The sequence below is a fragment of the Tupaia chinensis genome, unplaced genomic scaffold, assembly GCF_000334495.1.
Source record: "Tupaia chinensis unplaced genomic scaffold, TupChi_1.0 Scaffold146828_1, whole genome shotgun sequence".
NCBI classification, from domain to species: Eukaryota; Metazoa; Chordata; class Mammalia; order Scandentia; family Tupaiidae; genus Tupaia; species Tupaia belangeri.
This window is the reverse complement of record NW_006206682.1, coordinates 1,797,597-1,811,822: the sequence shown is the minus strand read 5'-3', so window position 1 is coordinate 1,811,822 and position 14,226 is coordinate 1,797,597. Positions and strand designations below refer to the sequence as shown.

General features: G+C 41.6%; 1 pseudogene; it reads right to left on the bottom strand.

Annotated features, from left to right (window-relative positions):
• The window catches only part of LOC114006279 (MIT domain-containing protein 1-like), a 32,805-nt pseudogene continuing 18,579 nt past the window's right edge, over positions 1 to 14,226 (bottom strand).

The following is a 14,226-nucleotide window of genomic DNA, read 5'->3' as shown; positions in this document are numbered from 1 at the left end:
TTAAAGCTCTGCAAAGCCGGAACGGGGGGGTTGTGAATCTTTGTCACCGTGTTTGTCGTCCAAAGACCAGGAATGACACCGTTCATAATTATTCTGATAAGGTATTATTAAGTTTTTAGAACATAATAAAAACGGCTAACGCTTACTGAACACTTACTCTGTGCTAGTTGATGTGCCAAGGGCAGAGATTTGCAAATACAGTTTTACTGACTCCTCGCATCACAAGTAGGTAGACGTTTGTTTGTTTGTTTGTTTGTTTGTTTTCACAGATAAGGAAATTGAGGTTCCATAACTGGCCCAACAAGTATGACAGCTCCAATGCCAGTGAAAGGTTCACCCATGCCGTCTGCTGATTCAGAGATCTGTGCCTTTACTCAGCTGTCACAGCTCCACCAAGGCCACTCCCACCTTGGCCTGGCTGGCTCTGACTTACTCCACACACACACACACACACACACACATACACACACATCTATAGACCCTTCTGGAACCTCAAGTTGGCACTGCAACCTCTGAGCACTGAATCATGGGACTACTCACAGTATTCTCAGAGGTCAGCACTGGGCAGGGCACCCAGGAGACACTTGTTCTGTTAAATTGTTATGATTACTGGTCCAACATGACACTATGGACTAGGCTTCATTTAGCAACTACTATGCTATATAAACAGGATAGTGAAGATAAATAGGAAAGACACACACACAAAAAACTCCAATAAAAAATAGATAAAAAAATTAAAAAATAGATAAAAGACAATTGATAATAACAATAAATGTATTTTAATTTTTTATTATTTTTTAAAAAGTGCTATGGATAGATATTTTTAAAAATTATTAAATTTTATTTATTATGATTTTTTTTTTAATTCACTAGAGACAGAGAAAGAGGGAAAAGTGATAAAAGCAAGCCTTCAGGTTCAGGACTTAAACTGTGATAGGCCTTGTGGGAGTCAGCAACTTAGTCACTATGGGAGTCAGCAACTTAGTCACTATGCCACCTGTAAGCCAAGTAAATGTATTTTAAGAAACAGTAGAGTGGGGCCAGTAAGCTGCATGGTGATTGAGGGCACTGAACTCCCATATGGTCAACAGCAATTCAAGTCCCATACCTGGCGGCTTTCTCTCTCTCTCGCTCTTGCTCTCTCTCTCTCTCTTTCTTTCTGGTCAAATTTAAATTTATTAAAAATTTACATATTTATGGCACCTTGTTTAGGGGCCTTGGAACTCTTACCCTTTCTTAACATTGTTCAGAATTCTTTTTTTTTTTAAGAATTATTTTATTTAACTTTATTTATTATTATCATTGTTATTTTCCAGTTTGATCAGAGAGAGACAGAGAGAGAGAGGGGAAGTGAGAAAGCAAGCCACCAGGTCCGAGACTTGAACCATGGTCGGCCATGTGGGAGTCCAGTGCCCTTAACCACCACACCACTTGCCAGCCCCGTTCAGAATTCTTTTTGTAGCACGAGAGATTGCTTGTCTTCATGTGTCCAACAGAGATGTTATCAGAAAGGTGTCAAATTTAAATTTATTAAAAAAAAGAAACAGCATAGTGAGCCAGCAGGTCACGTGGTGGTTAAGGCTCTGGACTCCACAGGACTGACTATGGTTTGAGTCCCAGATCTGGCAGCGTGCTTTCTCTCTTCCTCTCCTTCTCTTTTCTCTTTCTCTAGTGAGCACACATGTCCTATAGTAAATTTTAAAATAATAATAATGATAAATAAAATTAAATAAATAATTAAAAGGGAAAAAAATAACAGAATAGGGCCAATCCCACTGCCTAGTAGTTAAGGGAGCTATGTCCCACATGGCCAACCAGGATTTGAATCCCAGTCCAGTGACCTGAAAAACACCCCAATTCTGGACAAGATGGAGAAATGCACAAGGTTTTGCAGTGTGACTATGGCCCATGGTGGGGCAGGGCAGGGTGTTGTCTCTGTCCTTCTCTCTGGAGAGTCACACATCCTTTGGCATAAATAAATAAACCAAACTACAGTGTTCATGCTTTCATGCTTAATATCATACCTAATCTTGCCAACAGCCCCAAAAGGCAAGTATTGGGTCATTGAAAAAGTCATCGTGTACTTTCCTATGCAAAAATGCATCATGACTTTTCCTTTGACCCAAAACTACTATTATTCCAATTTTACAGATAAAGGGAGCTTCCATGAGATAAGGACATCACAGCTAGTAGGTGGCACAACAGAGATTTAAACCCAGTTCTCAGGCCAGCAGGTGGCACAGAAGTTAAGGTGGCTGGATCCCACAGGGCCAATGGAACAGTTCAAGTCCTAGACCCGGTGGCTTGAAACAAAAAAAAACCCAGTTCTCGCTTACTCAGCCTGAGCTTGTAAGCATTATGCTTGACTACCTAGTCAAATCCACTTCATCTAACACTATTCTCTCCTCATCTTTAGAGTTTTTGTTTGGAGTATTAGCATCCCTATTTCCAAGGAAATGGTCAGGTATACCTAGGTAGCAGTAGTGATGTTTGCTAGAGACCTTCTCTAGGACAAATGATGAACTAGAAACAGCATATAAGTTAGAGTCCAAGTCTTTGATTAAAGATACCTGCCATCCTCCTCCAGGGAACCACTATATTAAGAGAGAAAAACTGTATTCTGTATTCAAGTAACTCTCTACATCCACTATTAGTGAAGAAACAGCCTTTTGTATCAGAAAGAGCACTGGATGAGAAGCCAAAGGTCTGGTTCCCACAGCCAGCCCCATCCACAATTATGGTAGGCAAACTGCTCCAAGACCCAGTTTCTGCATTGGCAGGTGGGACTAATCATGACTTAACTCACCTCACCAACCGTTGGGAAGAGTCAAGTTATCCTAACGCACACATTTTAACTGATACTACATCATTATTCACAGTGAGCTTTCAACTGCAGTTGTTCCACAGGGCTGGTTCCTTGACATGTGGATGCATACTGCCATTCTCTAAAATACTGTTTTATAAGGTTGGATTAAGGGTAATCTTGTCAAAGCTGAGTACACGAAGCAACAGAGTAAGAGAGTCAGAAGTCCAGTTGGCTGACACTGCTACTCAGCAGGGTAAGCTTCCACATGGGAAGCCTGAATTTGATTCCTTGTTAACCCCAAAAGCTGGGCACACCTATATTTTCAGCTACTCAGGATGCTAAGACAAGACTGTGACATAGCAATATTCTGTCTAAAGAAAAGGAGGGGGGATAAAAGAGGACCAGAGGTTTCATGAGAAAGAACTCCAAGGCTCTAGAGAATTTTAGAGTGAAAATAAATCACAAGATCTGTCTATTTGGGGGGAAAAACAAACAAGCCCAAACGAAGAGTAGTACTTAAACCTTTACACACAGAGGGGCCAGTAAGTGGCATGGTGGTTGGGGCGGCTGGACTCCCACATGGCTGATCGTGGTTCGAGTCCTGGACCTGGGAGCTTGCTTTCTCACTTTCCTTCTGTCTCCCTGTTTCTCTCTGGTCAACTTCAAAAAAGATAACAATGACAACAATGAATAAAATTAAATAAAATAATTCTTTAAAAAAAAAACAATCTTTATGCAGAGTCCATACCTACCAGGGAAAACAGAAAGTATCTATGGCTTCTTTTTTCTTTACTGTCATAACTTTGAGATTCTGCTTTAGAGTCCATTTATTAATAACACTGTTTCTGTGATTAGTATTTGTATGAGATCTGAGAAAAATATGGACATTTCCTTTTTTGAGAGAGAGACTTTTTGCTATAAGGTATGTGCGCTTGACAGAGAGACAGAGACAAAGAGACAGAAAGTGAATAATCACCACCACCACCTTCCCCCGCCCCAGGGAGATAGCCATACCACAACCCCTTCTACTCCATTCTCTTCTTGGGATCTTGGGCATGCATACATACATGATGGTGGGAGTTTCAAGCCTCCAGTTCGAGGACTTGAACCACAGTCAGCCATGTAGGAGTCCAGTGATATAGCTATTATGCCATATGCTGGTCCTAACATGTCCTTCCTTCTTAAGCTTCATCATTAGAACCTTTGAATCTAAAAAGATCTTGGATCAGGTCATCTCTCCAAACTTAACCATCCTGTTTGTGAATTTTCTCATGGTTGGTCAACAGCCTCTTTCCTGACACCCCCTATTAAAATGAAGTCACTACCTTTCAAAGCTGCTATGTTCTGGATGTTCTTAAGGGCCAGAGAATTCTTCCTTTTCTAGAAACAAAATCAGCTACTTGGGAATGTATACCTGTTGGTCTAAGTTGTGCTTGCTGAGATTAACAAGAGCCCAACTCTTTGACATGATAGTCCTATGAATGCTTGAAAATAGTTATCCTACATCCCCATGCTTTCTAGTTTCTAGGCTAAACTACTCCATCCAACTGTTCCTCAAAGGATGTAGTTTCTCAGCCACTGATCATCCCTGTTACCCAACTTGGTCAAACTCCAACTTGTAAACATCACTAGCAAAATGAGGAGGAAACACCATGCTCCAGGTGTGACTATTACCTTCCTTGTCCCAGCCAGCAGCCTTCTATTAAGGCCACTTATAGATCACATTTGCTTGTTTCAGCAGACAGGTCACAACACTGTGTTTACTGTTAACGAAAGCTCTGGGTCTTTTTCCATGTGAAGAGCACTTAAGTCAGGGTAGGCTTCCTGAGCCAAGAGCATGACTGCATTCATGACTCTGCTGCTCTTCTAATGTTACCAAGAACACCGAACACAAGATTAAGAACATTCCAAACTTCCCTGCTCACTCCTAACCAAACATTTCGGCAATTTTTATAGTTTAAAAAAAAAAAAAAGAAAAGAAGAAAAGAGCAAAGGGTAAGCATCAGACAATGGTGTGAATTGCAGTATCAAGTCTCTAGGCTTAGTTTTAACAAAAGGACCTTCAGAGAGTCCAAATGCCCTAGTTATCCAGCTACTTGGACAGCCAGGAAAATCCCCTCTTGCAACTTGAGCTAAATGCTGCCAGGGGCTTCTGGGGCCTGGTGACATTTTTGTTGGCAGGAGAATACATAGAAAAATACAGAGGCCCAAGTATCAATGTGTTATCAATAATGAACTGAATTTACCGGTATATGTTTCTGAAAGACAAAATGCGCAAGTGCAGATTTCAAAGGGAAGATTCAAAGATTATATGATGTACCATTAGATGCTTCCTAAACAGTACTTACCAAAAGAGAAAAAAAAAAAAAAAAAAGGTAGTGAGGCCAACAGGTGACATGGTGGTTAAGGTGTTGGACTCCCTCATGGCCAACCGTGGTTCAAGTCCTGGATCTGATGACTTCCTTTCTCACTTTCCTTTCTCTCTGTCTCTCTCTGGTCAAATTAAAAAATAATAATAATAACAAATGAAATTAAATAAATAAGTCATTCTTAGGGTGATGGGGGGCCAGACAATGGCACAATGGTAAAATGTGACTTTTCTGCAAGGCTGGCCCACATGGGAAGATTCCAGATTAGGACCTCCCTGAGAATTCCAGACAAGGGCTGGCTGGAAACAGGGTGGAGTGTGGCATTAACACCCTGTTGGGGGTGCTGTCTCTTTATTTGTCTCTCTTACTCATGGAAGAAACACATAAATAAACTTTTAAAAAATGGTGACAAGCTTTGTTTTTTTCCTTCTTTATATTCCTACCACTTCTACAGTGCCTGGCACATGGCAGACACTCAGTAAATATTTACTAAAGGAATGAATGCACTAAAATGAAAGTACCTCTAACTGTTCTCTTATTTCACAGAATTTCCCTTTCACGGTCAGTGTTTTAACACATGAAAATTTAACGCTAAGGTTTTTTTAAGCTGTAGTTCATCCTTAGTTTATGAAAAGTAAAGATAGTAATACTTTATTTACTTGAAAGTTGCTTTTCCAATTGTTTGATGCAGTTAGCACCAGGAAGTATTGATTTAATATGCCTAATAGCAGTTGAAATCTAAAACAGAAAATATAACCAGTAAGTTAATGCTCTTTAATCAGAGAGATGTGAGTTTTTCAATCATAAATTATTTTCTCTTCATTTACTCATGTTTCCCACAGATTTGTTTGTCTGGTTTCCTAGACTAAGTAGCAAAAAAAAAAAAAAAAAAAAAAAAGTGAAGAGGTTGTTTGCAGCCTAACAAGAGCCGACAACAAAAGACTATAGGTTAACAGAATAGAAGAGAAAAAGAAATAAAAGGAGTCAGAAAACAAAAGAGTTCAAAAGGACACATCGTAAACTATTAACAGTAGTTGCCTAATGGGGAATAGGATAGCTGCAAAGTACAAGTACTGGTGAATATAGGGAATTTTGCTTTTCATTTTATACAATTCTGTATTGTGTTTTAGAGAGGGAGTTACTTTGTAATGAAAACATTAAGAGGTGACAAAAGTGTTACAGAATTGCGTATAATATTGAAAAACTGGAAACTACCTAAATGTCCAACAATAGGGGATTGATGGGAAAATATCATACATCCTCCAATAGACTATTATGTAATCACTAAAAATGTCATAGACAGATATTCTGAGACAGGAGAATGTTCAAAGTATGCATTTGAAGTATAAAAAAATCAAATGATTTTATTTTTAAGACTGTGCAACAAAAAATTAAAAATAAAAGGCACTGGAGTAGATAAAAATATACTAAAACAGGAGAAATTTTTTGCTTAAAATTAAACATTTCTTTCATTTCAACAGTGTAACATTTATGTAATTAAAACTTATTTTAAAATAAGAAAACATGGAACCAGAGGATGGCATAATGGTTACATTGCTGGACTCCCACATAGTCGACCATGGTTCAAGACCTGGATCTGGTGGCTTAAAACTCACACTTGGTGCATGTGCGTGCATGCCCAAGATCCTGAGAGGAGAATGAAGGAGAAGGGATTGCAGCATGGCCATCTCCCCAGGGGGTGATGTCTGTCTCTCTACCTCTCTCTATCTCTTCAATGAATGCACACGCTCTATAGTAAAAGATCTCTCTCAAAAAAAGAAAAAAGAAAAGAAAAGAAAGAAAAGGAAACAAGGGCCAGCAGGTGGCACAGTGGTTGGGGTGCTAGACTCCCACATGGCTGACGACAATGTGAGCCCTGGACCTGGTGGCTTGCTTTCTCACTTTCCCTTTCTCTTGCTGTTTTTTTCTGTCAAATAAAAAACTAATAATAATTTAAAAATAATGATAAATAAAATTTAATATATAATTATTTAAAACAATAAAACAGAAGGAAAATCAATGAAATGTAAATATTTTCACTAATATCTTTGTGTAAGAAACTCGTAGGCCATTGTAATAATTAATTTTATGTGTCTGGGCAGGTTCTGTGGCACAGCAGTAAAGCATTACTCAAGAGAAGCTGGATCCCGTATGGTGACTGTGGTTCAAATCCCCAGCCCAGTTATCCTAGAAAACGTAAGGCTTGTGTACAAATGCCCAGAATCCAACAAGCTGGAAAACTGGAAGAAGGGGATCAGGGATCACAGCATGACCAAACTCTGGAAGATGCTCATCTCTTTATCCCTTTTAATCTCTCTCTCATGCATATGCATGACTTCTATTATTAAGAAACAAAAATAAATTTTTAAATTATTTTATTTATTTAACTTTATTTATTATTTATTCATTTGTTTATTTAAATTTGACCAGAGAGGGACAGAGTGAGAGAGAGAGAGAGAAAGAGAGAGAAAGTGAGAAAGTAAGCCGCCAGGTCCAGGACTCAAACCACGGTCGGCCATGTGGGAATCCAGCGCCTTTAACCACCATGCCACCCGCCGGCCTCCCCCCCCAAAATTTTTTTTAAATTTTATATATCAGCTTGATCACAGATGTCCAGATATTTGTTTAAACTTTATTCTGGGTATATATTCAAGGGTGTTTTGGGCTGAGATGAGCATGTGAATCAATAGACTAAACCAGATTGTCTTCCCCATGTGGACGGGTCTCATCCAATCCACTGAAGCTCTTCATTAAACCCAGAAGGCTGAGTAAGGGAGAATTTGCTCTCTCTGCCTGTCTTGAGCTGCAACATTGGCTTACTCCTGCCTTCAAACTCAGACTTCGACTGAAACATATCAGCTCTCCTGGTTCTAAGGCCTTTGGACTCAGACTAGAACTATTCCATAGGCTCTCCTAGGTCTTTGCCAACTTGCCAACTGTTGATCATGGGACCTCTCAACTTTATAACCACAGGAACCAACTCCTTATTGCCCTTGCACTCATACATGTGTGTGCACATGTATACACACACACACACACACACACACACACACAATTGGTTCTGTTTCTCTGGAGAACCCAGACAAATATAGGTTATGATGGTGTTATAACAAATACCTAAAAATGTGGAAGTGGCATTGAAAATGAATAATGAGTAGGGGCGGAAGGAATTCTGAAGTGCACAGTGGAAATATGGATGTTAAGGACAATGATTCTGGTGAGGACTCAGAAAGAAAAAAGGAAGTCTGGGGATCAGCAGGTGGCATGATGGTTAAGGAGCTAAACATGCCCACATGGCAGACCACGGTTCGAGTCCCGGACCTGGTGGCTTGCTTTCTTACTTTCTCTCTCTCTCTCTCTTTCTGTGTGTGTGTTTTTCTGGTCAAATTAAAAGAATGAATAAATAAAATAAAATAAATAATTTTTTAAAAAAAGGAAACAAGGAAGTCTGGAGAAAAAGCTTCCATCTCTTAAAAGGATACATAAATAATCATTAATTGAATGTTAACAGAAGTACTGATGGTGAGGGCCGTTCTGGTTGAGGCAGAAGAAAGTGAGAAAATGGAAGTGGGAAAGGAGGCTGGAGCATCTGCCTATATGGCTAGAGAGAAAAACTAGTTGGGGCAGAAATTCCCCATCCAAGGTAATGTAGGCAGGAGATTTCCAGGGGGGATGTCTAGCTGATTAAGACACATTTGCTATAGCTAACAAGATTAATCAGTGGGCCTGGACACATTTGATAGAGCCAATGAGATGAGAACAATCAACTGGCCCAGCCAATGATCAACCAACAAGACCTAGATTAAAAAATTATGAACAGGGGTACCAGCAGTTAGCGTAATGGCTATGTCACTGGACTCCCACGTAGTCGACTGCGGTTCGAGTCCTGGACCCGGTGGCTTAAACTCACGCCGGGCGCGTGTGCGTGCGTGTCCAAGATCCCGAGAGGAGAATGGAGGAGAAGGGATTGCGACGTGGCCATCCCCCCTGGGGGGTGATTTCCTGCTTTCTGTCTCTCTGTCTCTCTCGCGAGCGCACACGCCCTATAGCAAAAACCTCTCAAAAAAAAAATTATGAACAGGGACCAGCAATTAGCGTAAGGGCTATGTTGTTGGACTCCCATGTAGTCAACTGCAGTTCGAGTCCCGGACCCGGTGGCTTAAACTCACGCCGGGCGCGTGTGTGTGCGTGTCCAAGATCCCGAGAGGAGAATGGAGGAGAAGGGATTGCGACGTGGCCATCCCCCCTGGGGGGTGATTTCCTGCTTTCTGTCTCTCTGTCTCTCTCTTTCTGGTGAGTGCATGAGCCCTATAGCAGAAACCTCTCCAAAAAAAGAAAAAAAAATTATAAACAGAATGTAACTGCCAGGGCTCTTCAGCCACTTTCTCTGTCCACTCAGGGTCTCAGGAGTATACTTTCACTTCTACTTAATAAGCTACCTTTTCTTTTCACTATTGGTGTGTTTCATTCAGTCCTTTGTCCGAAACACCAAGAATCTAGTTCTCAACAAAGAAACTATCCCAGAAAATAATTAATATGTTATTGGACAATAGAGAAAAAAGATGATCCTAGGGCCGGCAGGTGGCGTGGTGGTTAAGGGCGCTGGACTCCCAAATGGATGACCACGGTTCGAGGACTGGACCTGGCAGCTTGCTCTCTCACTTTCTCTCTCTCTCTCTCACTTGTCTCTCTCTGGTCAAATTAAAATGAGTAAATAAATAAATAAAGTTAAATAAAGTAATCTTTTTTTTGGAAAAAAAAAAAAGATGATCCTTACTATAAAGTGACAAAGAACATGGCTGAACTGTGTTCTAGTCCTCTTGGAAGGCAGACCTTACAATGAAATTTAACTAAAGAGATTTCTAAGCAAGTTGAAGGAGTAAGTTGATTCTTCCTGACTACTTACACTAAATAAAAGAAGAAAGAAATTAATTAAAGAAGACATTGTTAAGCAAAAAGAAATCAGAACTTAAAGATTTGGAAAAATTCCCAACCTGCTCACATTACAATAAATAAGAAAGCTTGTTCTGCAGAGAACACTTAGGGTGTGGTCAGTCATTTGACAAAGCGATTAGTATGGGTGTGAGTCACAGGCCTAATCAACCACCCCAGCAGAAACAACTGCCAGTTTAAACTGAAGGAGACAGAGACAGGATAAAATGGAAGTAGGCAGTGGAACTTCCTGAATCCCACAGGACTAAACCATAGAGCTAGTTGGGTGCAAATGTATACTATTGTTCAAGACAAAGGAATAATGACCTCAAAGGTGATTCAGTGAGCATTGGGGTTGCCTCTTCAGTTTCAAAGTGAGGGCAGGAGAGGAAGAGAACTGCCTTCAATTTTCCAGACAGTGACCGCCCAGAACTTTGGGGGCAACTTCCAGGCCCAACAGAGCCATAGAGGTGGGACCTCTATCCCACTGTGTCCTGAAGGTAGGACCACTGCCCCAGCAGGTCTGGAAGGCACAGAATCAAGTGAAAGAGGCTAATTCTTGAACCTTAAGAGTGGATGGGACCAGCAGATGGAGTAATGGTTACATTGCTGGACTCCCACGTAGTTGACAGTGGTTCAACTCCCGTACCTGGTGGCTTAAACCTCACGCCGGGTGTGAGCGTGCCTGTCCAAGATCCCGAGAAGAGAATAGAGGAGAAGGGATTACAGTGTGGCCATCCCCCAGGGGGGTGATTTCTCACTTTCTGTCTCTCTGTATCTCCTGTGAGCACACATACCCTACAGCAAAAATCTCTCTCCGAGAAGAAAAATAAAAGCTGATGTTATTTGCCTTGATAGCGTCTAGGCCTGCTTGAGATCTATCACTCTTTTCTTCTTTCTAATGTTTTCCTTTGGGAATGGGAATATCTATCCTATGTGTGACTATTATATTTTTGGAAGCACATAATTTATCCAGTTTTACAAATTCACAGATGGAGAGGAGTTTTACCTCAGGCTGAATTGCATCTTCAGTCTCATCCATAGCTGATTTGGATGATATTTAGATAAAGCTTTGGACTTCACACTTTATAGAGTTGCTGGGAGAAGATTTTGGGGGCTATTGAGATGACATGATAGTAGTTTTCTGTGAGAGAAGGACATGAATTTGGGGGGGGCCAGGGGTATGATGTTATAAACTGAATATTTGTACCCCACCCAAATCCACATGTTGGAACCCTAACTTACAAAAGTGACTGTATTTGGAGGTAAGACCTTTGAGAGGTAATTAGGTTTAGATGAGGTCATAATGATGGGGCCCCCATGCTGGGATTCGTATAGTATAAGCAGAGAAACTAGATCTTCCTCTCTCTCTGCCATGGGAAAACAACTTGCAGTTGTCTGCAAGTCAGGAAGAGAACCCTCACCAAGGAAACCAATTGGCTGGCACCTTGATTTTGAAATTCTTAGACTCCACAACTGTGAGAAATAAATGTCTCTAATTTAAGCCAACCAGTTGATGGTATTTTTTGTAGCAGCCCAAGCTGAGTAAGACAGCCACTGATATCCATTATTCCTCTTCTTGATAATACAGCCTGGTTTAATGTGGAGCGGCACTGAGCCCAACTAGAAGACTGTTTCTCAGCCACCATTGAAGATGTCTGTGACCACATGAAGAATAAGATGTAGGCAAAGGGCTAGCGCAGTGGTTAAGTGTTATGCATACAAAGCCGGATCCTACATGGCTGACCACAGTTTGTATCTCAGCCCTGTCAGTTTAAAAAATACACTGGGCTTGTGTGCATGCATGTCCCAAGTCCTGACAGGATAGAAAGATAGAGGTTAAAGGATTATAGCAAGACTATGCTCCATTAGGGATGATTTCTCTCTCTCTTTTTAGCCAAGTGCTCGGATACTCTGACAATAAAAAAAAAAAAAAAAGATGCAAAAGTGTTGATTAGAATATCTGGTTATACACTTTTTTCACTCTTTCTTTGTTGTAGTTTTTTCCATAGGGCATGTGCACTTGCTGGAGAGAGGAAGAGACAGAGAGAGGGGTAATGAAAGTAAGAAATCACCCCCTAGGGCTCTAGCAGGGACGGCCATGTTGCAATCCCTTCTCTTCCATTCTCTTCTTGGGATTTTGGCCACACACACACATGCTCAGCATGGTTTTCAAACTGTCAAGTCTAGGACTTGAACCATGCCATGTGAAATCCAACAGACTCAACCTCTGCAGCACCTGCTGACCCATGGTTATACTCTTAACAGTAAACAGAAAAACGAGTTAATAAAGCAAGCAGTTGTTGCCTTTTTTTTTTTTTTTGAGAGGTTTTTGCTATAGAGCGTGTGCACTTGCTAGATAGACAGAGACAGAGAGATAGAAAGCGAGAAATCACCCCCCAGAGGGGATGGCCACGCTGCAATCCCTTCTCCTCCATTCTCCTCTCGGGATCTTGGGCACGCACGCACACGCGCCCGGCGTGAGTTTAAGCCACCGGGTCCGGGACTCGAACCGTGGTCGACTACATGGGAGTCCAGTGACATAGCCATTATGCTAACTGCTGGTCCCAGCAGTTGTTGCCTTTTCATAACTCCTCTGCCTCCTTCTACTGCCAATCTGAATGAGAAGGCCAACATTTCAGCAGCCATTTTGGGATTATGAGGAAAATATCAAGAGACTCATTTCTGTAAGGCACCAAACCAAAGTCAGCAACCGTTCACCTCTGGACTTCTCCCTACAGAAGAAAAACTAACTCTTATCTGTGTAAGGCACTGTACTTAGGTCTGTCATTTGCAGCCAAATGCGATTCTTAACTGGCATGAGTCAGCTTTTGCGTGAACATTTTGACAATATGCAAAAACTACATTGGAAAGTTCAAATGGTAGGTGGAAGTTAGAAATGAATTTTTGTGTGTTGAGAGTTGACTTCTCAGTTTATTACTTTTATACAGGAACAGATTTTAAAATAGTGTTTGTTCTTTTGAGGAAAAATGAGCACTCGGCGTTTGCTTTCTCCAAATTCATTCAGCATTCCAAGTACCTCTAAATTGGGGAAAGAAAAACAGTCCTGTTTGAGTTTTGGGTGGTTAACACTTACTACATTTTGGGTCATATATTTACCCACAACAATTGGTCAAGTGAATGATATGCTATGTTTGGAATGTAAGCATAGAAAGCGTGAAAATATCGGTTTGACACTTTTGACTCCCTTTAAGATTTTTGTTGTTTTTGTGCATGTGAGAGAGAGAGACTCCCAACAGCATCTTGTCAGACAATGCCACCCCCACCCAGGCCTAAGCTCTGCAGCCAGCCAGGATCAAATACACACCTGTAAGTGTACCTGGTACACCCAGGTCAACCCACGATCTGAACACCAGGCCTTCCTACGTGGCTCCAGTATTGCACAGCGGCACCCCTCTGCCTGTGCTACCATACTTGGTCCAGCACCCTTTCAAAGAACTGCCAATTGGAGTGAACCAAAGGGAAACAGAAAGGTCTGCTATTCTAGTAACGCAGACTTTTGGGTCATCTGAGGCTTGGTTAAAATGAACATCCTGATGTATCACCCCAGAATCACACCAGCTGGCCCATCTGCAGTGGCACAAGTGGTAGGGAACCACTGAGCAAGGTTGGAGCCACAGAAGAGGTCCAGATTCAAAGTCTGGACCAACCTGAACAGGCCAGGCATGGTGTCCCGTGCCTGTGGCTAACTGTAAGGCAAAGGCAGAGGACCATGACATGCTGAAACCCGATTAAAAATATTTCTCTCTCTCTCTCTCTCTCTCCCCTACTAAAAAACTAAACAAAGAGCCAGCAAGTGGTGAGGTGGTTAAGAACTCTCACGTAGTCTGCATCCTGCACCTGGCAACTTGAAAATCATGACAGGCATGGGACCAGCAGTTGGTGTAATGGCTATGTTGCTGGACTCCCATGTAGCTGACCGCAGTTCGAGTCCTGGACCCGGTGGCTTAAACTCACACCGGGTGCATGTGCGTGCGTGCCCAAGATCCTGAGAGGAGAATGGAGGAGAAGGGATTGCAGCATGGCTGAGAAGAAAACGGAGAAGGGACTGCAGCATGGTCACCCTCCCCCCCCCGGGGGGGGGGGGATCGTTCTGTC